Consider the following 14733-nt stretch of genomic DNA (forward strand, 5'->3'; position numbering starts at 1 on the left):
GTTTTTCTCATAATCAACGCGGTCACGTTCAAACTTGTCTTTCTTTTTGGACATGAATGCTTTCTCCATTTTCTCTGTTTTTCAAGAGGACGTCATCATTGTGGGCAAATTGAATCTATGGATCAAACTTCATCAATTCTAATTTCAATAATTTAATGTCCGGTTTTAAACCAGCATTTTGTGTGGCTTTCGACTGGATTATAAATTCCATAAGTTTATTGGAACAGTCATCTAGGATCAGTTTCCACTTCCTCTCTAACTCAATATTGCAAAAAACAAAATAAGAAATGTTTTTCAGCCTCAAGCCTCTCGGAATGCAATTTAACCAGTAAATAGGTCTCAAAATCCGTTCCTGTGCTGAAGCGCTGGATCCCCAGTGCTATAGCTTTGTGGTTCCTGAGGCCTGTCTGCATATCCCTCTTGCAGAGGCCTTCATCATGGCCTACTTCCGTTCTCCTCGAAGAGGCCATTCCTACGCTGCAGCTTCTACGCTGAAGCACTACGCACATGCCTTCCTGTTACCGAAGCCTGCCTGTATCCTCGACCATCGCTCCTATGCCGCCTGCCTTGAGCCCAGCCTGGATAACGTTAACCCTGCCTTCTCCAATCCTGACCCAGCTACGTTTGATCACAGAATACGCACTCCGGACCCAGCTTCGTGGCCTACAGTCGGTGTTTTCACATCCCCACCACCTCAGCACTGCGGTCCTGTCCAGGTTTGTGGCGAGCACGATTGTTACACCTCTATTGCTACTCACTTTCCATGAATCCTGTAAAAGTCGAATTCTGTTATTCGCAGCCGGTACCTCAGAAGATGATGTGGACATTAGAAGGCGGGATGGGTGGAATCCATAGTTTATTAAAAAAAGGCGACTTTCGGATGGACTCGCTGCGCCGACTACTGTGCGCGAATTCAGCCCACGCAAGAAGGTCCGTCCAGTTTTCCTGGGTGTCTCAGACGAAACAGCGCAGATATTGTTCCAAGGACTGATTGGTTCTCTGTCTGACCGTTGGTTTGGGGATGATACCCTGAAGAAAAATGTAAAGAGAAGCCCATCCTATGAGAAAAAGAACACACGAACCTTGAAACGAATTGAGACCCTCGATGGGAGACGATGGTACCCCATGCAGACGAAAAATCTCCTTGACAAAAATATCTGCTAAAAATATCTGCTAACTTGGATGAGTTGGGAAGACCTTTCAATGGAATGAAGTGTTTTTGTTTGAAGAAGCGATAAACGACAACAAAAATGGTGTTCATCCCCTTGGAAACAGGAAGCTTTACTATAAAGTCCATAGACAAATGGTTCCAAGGACGATATGGGGAAAGGATGTAAGAGTCCAGGTGGTTTGCTCCGGGGAGTCTTGTTTCGAGCATGTCGGGCACGGATTGACAAATTCTTTAATGTCCCTTTTGAATGCCGGGCCACCAGAAGGTCCGTTCCACAAGATTGGTGGTTCTTCTGGTACCTGAATGCCCAGATGATTTGGAGTAATGACCCCATTCTAGAACTTGTGTATACTGATCTGTTTTGATTTCAAGTGCTGGTTGTTTGAAGTGTGCAGTTAGACCCACAAGGAAATGGAAGTGCTGTGTATACTAGCTGGGGTGGCTGAATTTGGGGAGTGTGCAGTGGGTTAATTTATTTTTAAAGTGTGTGGTAATTGAAGCCTGTAACTTTTTTTGTTTCCCCTTTCTCCTGCCTGAGGCAGAGTGGGTCTGGTTAGTTAATTGCTAACCTAACACACCTGCTGGGTGTCTCTATTTAAACAGAGGCTTCTAACGAATTCTGAGCATGCGTACAGTATACTGATCTGTGCCAATGAGTTGTTGCCGTCCGCCGGCCAATCACAGAGGGTGCAGACAGACAAACATTTTTTCACTCATAATATAGATTAGTAAGACCACACCTTGAATATGGAGTACAATTTTTGGCACCCCTTGTTAGAAAAGACATTATGGAACTAGAGAGAGTACAGAGAAGAGCCACCAAATTAATATAGGGGATGGACAATCTAATTTAGGAGGAGATGCTAGCTAAGTTAGATTTATTTACATTAGAAACTAGGCGTCTAAGAGGGGATATGATAACTCTATATACAAATATATTCGGGGACAGTCAAGGAGCTTCCAAATGAACTATTCATCCGAAGGGCAGTACAAAGGACTGGGGGGGGGGGGATCCATTTAGATTGGAGGTAAGGAGATTTCACCAGCAACGAAGGAAATGGTTCTTTACAGTAAGGGCAGTTAACATGTGGAATCATTACCCATGGAGACTGTGATGGCAGATATACAATAAATTTGTTTAAAAAAAAGTTTGGATGTCTTTTTAGAAAGGACAGGTATACAGATCTATACCAAATAAGTATACATGGGAAGGATGTTGATCCAGGTATTCTTGGAGTCAGGAAGGAATTTAATTTTCCCCTTATGAGATATCATTGGATGATATGACACTGGGTTTTTTGTTTGCATCTGTGAAAAGCGTAAATAAGAAACACAATCTGAGGTTATTTTGAAACAGAATAACACGTGAATTTATTCAAGTCAAGTGCACAACGGAGACAGCTTTTGAAAAAAAGCTCTCTAAATAATAAACATGGTATGCCATATATTTATACCCTAAATCCTAAAAAGTGTCCTCCCTCAATGGGGGCTTGCGCGTCATTAATATTACCTCATTTAGTAATACATAACAATATTGTATTACTGCCTGTCAGCTAGAAACCATTCTGGGGTTAAATGGGATATGCCTATTCTGTCACCTAGCAATATGTTATGAGAATAAGTCTACTGCAAGAATCTAAGCTTATCTCATGGGTTCTCATAACTTTTAGCTTGTTTACTCTTTCCATTTGAAGCTGATTGGATGAGGAAGAGTCAATAAATTTAGCTAGGAGTGAACATTTTCCACTCTGCTTCATACATTTGTTTATACAGAAATGTAACACAGAAATTAGACTCACAAAGACAAGACAAGATGGCGGATTGCAATATTCACACAAAATGGCTTCATCCTAAATGCTGTTATGTTGTTATGCCAGACCCCCTAATGTCTCAACTTTGTCACCTTCCTCTTGATCAATAAGTAAGTGCAGATATAGGATATTGTATCTGTTATGTAAATTAAGCATAGGTTGAACTTGATGGACGTACGTCTCTTTTCAACTTCATCTGCTATGTTACTATGTAACTTTCCTCCGGTTTTCTTGAGGTGAAATGTCGGCCCTCCGGGACTTCAAGATCCTCTGGGATACGAGATTGGTCTTGAAGAATGTCGTCCAGAACGACAAAGGTGTTGGCGGAGAGAATGTATTTAGGAGGAAGAATTGTCTTTAGATGATGATTGGATTTATCGTCAACCATGAACTGTCGTGAAAGAGCATCAGCGTTAACATTTTTGGAACCCAGTAAAAAGGAAATATTATAATTGAAGCGGGGGAAAAAAAGCGACCAGCGGGCTTGTCGAGCACCTAGGCGATGAGCACCTATGTAGAGCAGATTTTTGTGATCGGTTAAGATGGTGATATAGGGTTCTCCGTAGATTCCAACAGATGTCTCCATTCTTTGAGAGCAAGCTTGATGGCCAGGAGTTCCCGGTTCCCTTCGTCATAATTTTGCTCAGCAGAAGAAAACATTTTTGAAAAGAAAGGCACAAGGGTGAACAGTGATAAAAGGAAAATGTGCGCAGCTAAACTCGGCTATAAGGTGATACAAGGGTGAAGCCTTGCCTGAGGTGAACTTCTTTGTGATAAGATGGCTCCTGCCCGACATCAGATGCGTCTACCTCCAAGGCGCATGGTAGTTTGGGATCCGAATGTATGAGGATGGGAGCAGACACGAAGGCTCTTTTCAGGTGATCGAAGGCTTGACTGGCGGCCAAGAAGCAGGATCCGCCCCTTTCTTGGTTAAGGCAGTAATGGGAGCTACCGTAGTGGAGAAATTTCATATAAATCTGCGATAATAATTCGCGAAAGCCTAAAAAATGTTGTACGAGCTTAAGTGTAATAGGGCGAATCTAATCCAAAACTGCCTTTGCTTTAGCTGGATCCATGGTGAACCCAGAGTCAGAGATGACATATCCCAAAAATGCCATAGAAGTTTGATAGAACTGGAATTTTTCTAGTTTGGCGAAAAGATGATTTTCACGAAGGCGTAATAGTACCTGTTTGACGTGGCCGATATGTTCTTGGAGAGATATGGAAAAAATCATTGTCATCCAAGTGGACAATAAGGAATTGATTAAGAAGATCCCTGAAGATCTCGTTGACGAAGTCTTGGAAGACAGCAGGGGCATTGCAGAGACCAAAGGGCATGAACAGGTACTCATAATGGCCGTCTCGTGTGTTGAAGGCCATTTTCCATTCGTCCCCCTGGCGAATCCTTACCAAATTGTAGGCACCACGCAAATCCAACTTGGTGAAGATGGTAGCCCCTTGGAGGCGGTCGAAAAGTTCAGAGATCAAAGGCAAAGGGTAACGATTCTTAAGGGTAATCTTATTAAGACCTCTAGTCGATGCAGGGGCGAAGAGATCCGGCCTTCTTTTTTTTTTTTTTTTTTTTTACAAAAAGCAACTCAGACTAATACATAAGCAAATCCAGAGAGACTGTGACGCACAGCCAAAGAGAGTGGGTCCACAGTGTCATAAAAAAATAAGTCTTTTATTCGTCCATGTGCAGAAACAAAAGTGAAAACCTCCTACATGTTTCGTGCCCCAAGCACTTTTTCAAGGAGTAGGAAAAAGTGCTTGGGGCACGAAACATGTAGGAGGTTTTAACTTCAGTTTCTGCATATGGACGAATAAAAGACTTATTTTTTATGACACTGTGGACCCACTCTCTGGCTGAGCGTCACATTCTCTCTGGATTTGCTTGTGGATGTCTCAACAGTGACAGCACGCCTGAGCAGGGATATAGGACGGGGGAACTTCTGATATGTGAGTAACAGTCTATATACTATTATTGTACATGTGGTTCAGCTAGATCCAGGGATCATCCTAATGAGGGGCTTTGTGGTGGGTTTATTCCCGTTACCTTGCCCCTTCAGGGATTATTGGTCCCCATGAAGATGGCAGACCACTGAAGAACTGTCTAGTTTATTCCTTAAGCCCCCGTACCAGTGCTGTGGACTTATATAGAATATACTTATATTATAGATCCGACACTAGGGCGCTTGCATCACTGAACATTCTCTGCACACAGATTAATACATAGTAAAATAGCCCTCGGACGAAGCCAAGGGGCGAAACCATATGTTGGGGCTGCTGTTTGTACTCCCTGACACTCCTCTTTCATCTACTGCTGAGCTGACCTGTGGCATTTTGGTTCAGGTTTATATTTTTTGTATCTGGATATTACTTGAGTATATATTTTTTTCTTATATGCAGGGATTCCACCTTTTGCTGTGCAGAGGAGCAGCACTTTTACATCAGTCCTGATTCCAGTTCATCTCCCTTATTAAGGACTCCCTTCTCTGTCACCTCCATGTTTTATTATTTTCAGGGAGGTGTTAATTTTTGTCTTATTTGATTTGGTATGTGGGGGAGGGAAGTGTAATCCTCCTATATCAGGACACATGGGGATGTTTGGTGTGTTTATGTTCTGCCTGCACTAGCATTATACATGTCATCTTATGTTATTCCTGCATATATAATTTTCTGGATGTTAGATCTTTTTTGACTGGCCAGTCATAGTGGGCGGAGGGTTTATTGCAAACCCTTTTGCTCCTTAACATTTTATTTTTCCTTTTTTAAGATTTATTTGTCAAAAGCTTATACATGTTATTTCTACATGAGGGGTTTTCTCTCGCTATTATACTTATAGAGGTCAGTGTCGGGGACTGTTTTAAACGCTATATGTTATATTATGTGACGTTTACAAATAAAATTTGTATATTTATAATATATTTCAGTATACTTGAGTGCTATATGGGACACTTTTTTTTCTATGTTGTTTTCATAAATTTTTTTGTTCCAAGCACCATAATTGACAGTTATAAGTTAGTTTATTCACTTATTATAGTACTCTTTTTAGAGAGTGTGTGTGTGTGTGTGTGTGTGTACACACATTTTAAGTTATGGTGTGTGAAAAGGGCGACAAAAAACCTCCACAGATAAAAGATCTATACTCAAGCCATACGATACAACCGGATATGCTCCGACACAGCAGACAGAGGCCAGCGGATTAAAGCCTTGAGATCAGATTTCAGAAACCGTGGATATAACCACAGAATTGTAGACCAGCAAATTCACAAAGCCACCAGAATACCAAGAAGTGATCTCCTTGAATACAAACAGAAAGAGACAAGCGACAGAGTACCTTTTGGTGGTCACAAATAACACTCACCTAGGAGCCCTACGCAAGATCGCCAGGGAACTACAACCCATCCTCCAGGAAGATACAAGACTGCAACAGGTCTTCCCTGAAACACCCTTATTATCATACAACCTCATAATATAAAGAAAATTATGGTGAGGAGTAAAGTATTCAGCAGTACAACTGAATGCGGAACGAGACCATGCCTTGACGCAAGATGCAAAACCTGAGCAATGCTCCACAGAGCGGGCACAATACAAATAACACACAGGAATCTGGAGTACAAAATCAGAGGAAGGTTCACCTGTTCCTCCAGCAATGTCGTGTACCTCATCATGTGCATGAAATGCCCAGGGGGCTGCTACTACATAGGTGAGACGGTGTCATGGTAGCCACAGGGTTATAATATACACCAAATAAACTGGGTTGAATTGAATACGACTGTGATATAATAAAGAGATTTTATTCCTTAAGACAGGTGGACACACAATATTGGACAAATAACAAACGGAATATATACACTTGCTTAGGAAGGGGACAATGAAATAACCAGGATTCAGGTTAGCAGTTCATCAGGTGTCAGTCAGGTAACATAACGAAGACACGAAAGACTATGGGCATAGAGCTTGCAATAGTTTATATGGGATTTGAGCGCTATCCGTAACATTGGGACTCATGTATTGGAGAACAATAATCCTGGACACAATTACCTTTTGCCAGCTCACGTGGGAAGCAAGATAGTAACTGCCCACAGGGGGTGGCCACTCTTCTAGTCAGAGGTCCATTTCCTTAGCCCCACTCTTAAGCCTGGTGCCTCTGAGTCTACCATCTGTATTTCTTCACAGGGGAAACGCTGACTGGATGTGTGATTTGTGGCCCTTAAACCTAAACAACCATGTCCTGCTCTCTCTTCCCCCCTGCATATTTAATCTGGGGGGTGAAGCTTTGATCAGGACAAGGCACACCGGCGCCTGATGGCTCATTACAATTCCAAATGGCCAGGACCTTTTGCGGGCTAATTGGGTAGCCCTGACTATACAGAAATATATCACAATTTATATCAATCAAAAATACTCCGCTCGGTTAATCTGAGAGAGCTGAAACCTGCCATGCAATCCTGTCTCAGGGGTCTCTGACTCGTGGCCAAATTTCAGCCCTCCAGGTATTACCGAACCGGAGATAATGTTTTTAAGGTCTAAAACCTAATTTTAAAACAGCAGTCTTTCTTTCGCCATTGACTTTAATGGTGACGGCCCCTTCCCGTGGGCATTGTCCATCGGACTTGGTTGGGGTCGAGAAAGCAGCCTCCCAGGATCCAGGAATTGACAGAATTATTGTTCTAGCTGTTACACTTTGAGTTATGCATTTTAATACTTTTTTCATATTCAAGTTCAAAACTCTTACCTAATTTCCCACGTCAATTGAGGGTTGATTGAACAGTAGCTACTTTCGGATGCTGCGATTTAACAGTATCCCCAAGTAGCTACATTGTATCACAGGGGTGTCCCCAGAACCTTGAAAGTAGCTTCCGGGGAACGCTTATGCTAAAGCATAGCCCATTGCTTTTCAATGGAGGATCTTCGCATATACTCTCGAGCGCCATCTGGTGGTCTTTTACAGTAATTGCAACAGCCCTGTAAATTTTGCATAGGAATACATTGCATTCTGTACCTCGCTGCAAATGGCCAAAAGGGCGGGAAGGAGCAAACAAAGGGTCATAAAACCAAATACATTTAACCCTTGCCCTCCCGACCTGATCCCAGTGTATATGTTTAGTGCAATCACTGTAGGAACAGGAACACATGTAACCAGGAACATACATTAAAACCAAAGGGGAATACATATTGTACTGAGGCAGGGGAATGTAGACACATTTGACCATTATCACAGTTACCCCCTCACCTCCCACACAATGGTAGGGGTGGCCATCTGGGGGGTAACCCCTTTATTACTGGGCTAACCACCCCCCCTCCCTGTGACAGACGGGACATGGGCTAAACAAGAGAATGAACCTGCATCGCCACATCATCATACGGGGAACAAGAGACAGTCCTGTTGGCGAACATTTCTCTGATTCTGGCCATATGATGAATGATCTGATGGTGGCCATACTCGAAGGTAATCTTAAAACACCGAAAGAGAGACGGTTGCATGAATACAAATTTATGCAACTGTTCGGGACACTTAGCGGTGGCCTAAACAGAGACCGAAGTTTTATGAGTCATTACTGATGCAAGTGAACTCTCTTCCCATAAGTGCTAAAGGCCATGTCTATACATACTGTGCTATATGTATGCACACACAGCTGTCTCTTACACATACAAATACTCCATGTTATTCCATTCCTATATACCAATAGGGACCACATAGTATCTACACACACTTTTAGTAATGCAACACACTCACATTTTCACACCTACCCACACCATTGATATACACTCCCACTCCACACACCTTTTGTAAAACGCTGTATACATTGTGGGCTCTACATTCATTTTACTTACATACACACACACACATACGCACATACACACTCACTCTTACATCACTAACATTCAGGGACCATTTAACACCTCTAGCCACAGAGCGCACGCGCAGTTCTTCAAGCCAAGCCACAGAGCTTAGCTCCGCCCCCTGACGCGTGGCACACGTGATGTCATTCATTGCTCCGCGGAAAGTGTTGCCACTAATGCCACTTGTCTCCTGCAGCCTATCCCAGCCTCCGCGGAGGCTGCGCCTCTGCTTCGCCTCCTGTTCCATTGGTTCCCACTTCCTTTACGTACCCTGCTCTCACTCTCTTGCATTGCTGAGCATAACCTGTTGTATCCTTGTGTTCCTGCGTTTGCTGTGCCTTGTGCCTTGTGCCTTGTTGCTTTCTCTCCAGTTGCTCCTAAGTGTACCGACCCGGCTTGACTATTGGACCCTCTCTGGATAACGACCCCGGCTTGCCTCTTACTACCCGCCCCTCTCCATCCCTGACCACAGCTTTTAGATACTCTACCACTCTCCCAGCTCCAACCCCAGACCATGGCTCAACAGATACCGACTATTTTACTGGCTCTACTACAAGACCTCGGCAAGTATCAGGACTAACCCAATCTCTCCAATCCAGACCCGGCTATGCTGACTATCCACACTCCAGGCGTGCCTCCGCTGCTGTGGGTGCACAGTTTCATACTATCCCACCTCAGTACCGGGTTCCCACCTTGTTCGTGGTGAGCGCAAGCGTTACAGTATGCTTAGCCCAACGAACATGGATCTCCCCCCCCCTGAGGTGGGCCAAGCCCTGTCTTCTATTTCTGAACACTTTCAATACCTGGACAATCAGATTGCTTCTTTGACTCAAAGCCTGGCAACTGTTTCTTTACACCAATCCCAGTCCAGAATTGTTAGACCTGCAACTCTGTCTTCTACCCCTGAGGTATCTCATCCTCTTGAGCCGCATCACCCCAATCGTTATGCGGGTGACCCCCATGGCTGTAGAGGTTTCCTCAACCAATGTGACATACAGTTCGAGTTAACCCCTTCTCGCTTTTCTTTTGATAGATCCAAGGTGGCATACATTATTGCCCTGCTGACCGGTGATGCCTTGGCATGGGCATCTCCCATCTGGAAGCAGAGACCAGAGCTTATTCAAGATTTTTCACACTTCAAAAAAGAATTTAGGCAGGTCTTTGACACTCCAGGCCGTAAAGTTACTGCAGCTTCTTCCCTATTTTACATTTCAGAGGATCACAGATCTGTCGCAAGATATGCCCTTGAGTTCCGGACCATTGCCACAGAGACAGGCTGGAACGTTGAGGCCTTGTCAGCAGCTTTCTGGTGGGGTCTTTCCGAAACACGGAAGAATGAATTAGCTGACCAGGAAAGACCTACTGTGCTAGAGGATCTTATTGACGTATGTATTAGGGTAGATCAACGCCTTCAGGAAAGGAAGGTTGAATGCCATCGTTCACGATCCCTCACTTCTATTATTCCCATTTGCAGTCCTTCTCCAACCGCTTTCCCAGCTCTTGAGGCTCCGGAATCTCTGCAGTTAATAAGCCACCAACTCTCTTCTTTGGAAAAACAACACCGGAGGAATTGAGGTCTGTGCCTCTACTGCGGACTGTCTGATCATCTGGTGCTTCATTGCCCCACTGAGCCGGGAAACGCCCAATGAGGTATGAGGGGATCTCATTGGATACCATTTCCTCTTCCCCTTCTATAAAGAAACCTGCCGACTAGGATTATGCTTCCAGTCTTCCTTGAGGGTCCTGGCTTCCAAACTTCTGCCTCTCCATTCATTGATTCCGGGTCTGGAGTTAATTTTGTGGATCAAAATTTCGCCTTTAAAACAAGATTCCGGGCATTCAGGATTTGGAAACAGGGTGGGTTTGAGAGGCTGAAAGATCTGGAGGGCTTTGATGAATAACATCAAAACATTTGAGCAGATTAAGTCTGAAAAAGACATCCCAAACACTGAATTCTTTAGGTACCTCCAGATCCGGGCATTTTGCTTCAAACACACAGCACGTCCTCCCTTGACGAATTTTGAAAAGCTCTGCGTGCGGGAAACTGACACGCGGGGACTAATCTCTACCCTATACGGGAAAGTGATCAGTTCTGGTAAAGACCACGGACAGAAACCTAGCTTCATGATACAATGGGAAACAGATATAGGTTAGACATTAGAGGACGAAGACTGGACGAAGATTCTGGAGGCAGCGGCTAAAAGCTCCTTCTGTACGACTTTAAAGGAAAACTCATATAAAGTTATTAATGAGGCGATACCTCACCCCAATCAAATTATCTACATTTGTGACTGGTTACTCCCCCTTGTGCCCTTTACAATATGGAGAGCCGGGAGACTTGTTGCATATGCTGTGGTGTTGTCCCCGTCTGGCCCCAATTTTGGAGCAAATTTGGAATTGGCTGCAGAGGATATTGGGCCCCGAAATTGGGTTAGACCCCTGGTTGTTCTTGCTAAACAGACCGTGGCAAGGTATGACCAGAGCCAGGAATTAATTGATCGTGCATTTCGCAACTGCCATGAGGTGTTAGACCGCAGCATTCTGGAACCAGAATGCAATTCCATCTATTGATAAGATTCAGAATAGAATTTGGTTTGTCTGCCAGATGGAAAAATTAACAAGTTTGGTTAACGACACTGGCCCAAATTTCCAAAATGTCTGGATGCTTTGGTTGGCACAAACAGATATACCAAGGGGGAATGGTGCTACCATTTCGCTATGATAGATATAAGTGAGTTCTTCTCTGATCGATAATAAATAAGAATCAAGGGGGGAATGCACATAAAACGGACATAGCCATAAGATCGGTGCGCTTTGCCGGGACTTCTGATTTGCGGAAGAACATGAATAGAAGTGATTACTACACAATCAAAAGAAGATGGTTCAATTGCCCCCTCCCTATTTCCCCCCTCGGTCCCCCTTATCCCCATCTTTGTCTTATTTGTTTGTTTGTCAACAAGAAAGGTTGTGGCAGTTGAACAAGATAATGCGGGTCATACTATGTAATTGTGCCTGTATTTCCTTTTGAAGAAAAATAAATAAAATATAAAGTTTAAAAAAAACAACAAAAAAACAAGATTCTTCTGGTAAAGAAATCGGTGCCCGTCTGGTTGGAGGCCATTGATGGACGTCCTCTCCAGCCAGCTTTTATCTCCTTGGAGACACCTAGTCTTAATATTTCCACTAAGGATGGTCACAAGGAGGAGATTTCCCTGGACGTAATTCATTCACCCTCGGTGCAGGTACTTTTGGGCCTGGACTGACAAAAAAACCTATACAATGGGACTCTCTTTGTAGCAAGTCTTGTGTTTCTTCGGTGCAACTTTTCGGTGGCTTAGAAACCACTACTTCTGCCAAACCTACTCTGCCGGAAGTATATGTGGATTTCATTGATGTCTTTGACAATGTTCGTTCTGATATCCTTCCCCCTCATCGCCCTTTTGATTGACCCATTGATCTCCTACCCAGAGCTATCCTGCCTAAAGCTAGATCTTACCCGCTGTCTCTTCCTGAAACCAAAGCAATGTCTGAGTACATTCAAGAGAACTTAAAAAAGGGCTTCATTGGAAACTTCTCTTTTCCAGCTGGGGCTGGTTTCTTTTTTGTTAAAAAGGATGGTCCTCTCCACCCGTGCATAGACTACAGAGGACTTGACAAGATTACTCTAAAGAACCGTTAGCCTTTACCACTCGTCTCAGAACTCTTTGATCGTTTGCAAGGCTCTACCATCTTTTCTAAACTCGATCTTCGTGGGGCCTACAATCTCATACGTATACGTCAAGTGGAAGACGGCCTTTAACACGCGATGGCCTTTACGAATACTTGGTCATGCCTTTTGGACTATGTATTGCTCTGGCTGTTTTTCAAGAGTTCGTGAATGAGATTTTTCAAGATGTTCTTAACATTTTTCTCATTGTCTATCTTGATGATATTCTCATTTTTCCAAAATCTCTCTTGGAACACATCCAGCATACCAAGTTAGTCCTGTCCCGCCTGCATGATAATCATCTCTACGCCAAGATGGAGAAATGTATGTTTCACCAAACATCAACGTCCTTCCTTGGCTACATTATTTCTGACGATGGTTTCTCTATGGACCCTGATAAACTCAAGGCAGTTCTAGACTAGCCCCAACCCACTTATCTTAAGGCGATAAAGCACTTTCTCGGGTTCGCCAATTATTACCGCAAATGTATCCGTAATTTTTCCTCCAATCACTGCTCTGATGAAGAAAGATGCAGATGCATCTTCCTGGTCTCCTGAAGCATGTCTGGCCTTTGAGTCCCTCAAAAAGGCATTTGTTTCCGCCACCATCTTACGCCATCCAGACCCTAAGCTTCCTTTCACCTTGGAGGTAGATGCCTCGGACATAGGGGACGGAGCCATACTCTCACAGAGACAAACCCCTCAAGATAAATTACACACCTGTGGGTTTTTCTCCCCAAAAAAATCTTCAGCAGCAAAACTACGATGTTGGCAACCGAGAACTCTTAGCCATTAAACTTGCTCTGCAAGAGTGGAGACATCTTCTGAAGGGTACCGAAAATCCTATTTCGATCCTCACGGACCATAAAAATCTATTGTACATTGAAGGCACTCGTCGGCTTGGTTTCCGTCAGGCCCGCTGGGCTCTTTTCTTTTCAAGATTGAACTACATAATATCCTACATTCCTGGTACCAAGAATCTAAAGGCTGATTCCTTATCTCGTCAATTCGTCAGTGAGGACAATCTGAAGACATTCCAGAGACTATTCTACCTTCTAAGTATATCATCTCAGCAAACTCTTTTGACGAACTGGACAAGATCCTGGATACTCAGACACTCATTCCTGAGGGTATGGAGGTGCCTGAGGGTTGCCTGTATGCTGCACCACAGTTCCAGAGAAAAATCCTTGAATGGGGTCACTCCTTAGTCTGCCGATCACCCTGGTACCAAAAGTACTTCAGATTTAATCAAATGCACTTTCTGGTGGCCATATATGCTCAAGAACATCAAGGAATTAATCAACTCTTGTTGCATCTGTGCCCGAAACAAGCCCGCTCGCAACAAGCCATTGGGTCTTCGTGCTTTGCCTATACTGGATCGTCCTTGAACTCTCCTTTCAATGGACTTTATTGTCGAGCTCCCTATCTCTAGTGGGATGAACACTTTCCTTGTTATTGTTGATAGGTTTTCAAAACAGTCTCATTTCATACCCCTCAAGGGCCTTCCCAACTCTGCCACCCTAGCAGACATATTAAAGAAATCTTCCGTATCCATGGAGTCCCACTCTCTATCATATCCGACCGCGGATCTCAGTTTGTCTCCAAATTTTGGCATGCCTTTGCTCAAAGGATGGATATTAAACTTCTTTTTTTCTTCAGGGTATCATCCCCAAACCAATGGACAGACCGAGAGGACGAATCAGTCCTTAGAGCAATATCTCAGATGTTTTATCTCTGACGCACAGGATAACTCTGTAGATTTCCTTCCATGGGCCGAATTCGCCCATAACTCCCTCAGAAACGAGTCCACCCTAGAGTCACCTTTCTTTGTTAATTATGGGGGTTTCTATGTCCTTTCACTATTCTCGAGCAGGGCAATCCGGTGGCTTACCGTCCAACTTCCTCAGTCCATGAGAATTCCAGCGGTGTTCATTGTTAAAACCTGTCTTCCAAAGATCTCAGTTCCCTGACGTCTCTCCTAGACCACCACCTGTTATCGTACAAGGTCAAGAAGAATTTGAGATTCAATCTACACTACCGACACACTTTATCACACTGCGGCCAGATCCGCAAGCCGGGAGATTTCCCGGCTTGCTAGTGGCCGCCCCTCGGCGTGCGGTGACGCGCGGTCACGCGTCATCGGGAGTCTGCGCCCCCTACACGCGCGTCCAGGGCTCCCCGAGGGAGCCCTGGTGT

At 44.0% G+C, this 14733-nt stretch overlaps 1 protein-coding gene across 2 annotated transcripts in view; it reads left to right on the forward strand.

The window, feature by feature from the left end:
- The window catches only part of LOC142475582 (uncharacterized), a 39776-nt gene that overhangs the window by 15764 nt on the left and 9279 nt on the right, over positions 1-14733 (forward strand). The window contains exon 3 of one of the 2 annotated variants that reach the window (XM_075581385.1): positions 8302-8437. The exons of the other annotated variant lie outside the window; for it this stretch is intronic. The gene's annotated coding sequence lies outside the window, so the exon portion shown is untranslated. The remainder of the gene's footprint in view (positions 1-8301; positions 8438-14733) is intronic. 2 annotated transcript variants of the gene reach the window in all.

The sequence above is a fragment of the Ascaphus truei genome, unplaced genomic scaffold, assembly GCF_040206685.1.
Source record: "Ascaphus truei isolate aAscTru1 unplaced genomic scaffold, aAscTru1.hap1 HAP1_SCAFFOLD_1282, whole genome shotgun sequence".
Classification (NCBI taxonomy): domain Eukaryota; kingdom Metazoa; phylum Chordata; class Amphibia; order Anura; family Ascaphidae; genus Ascaphus; species Ascaphus truei.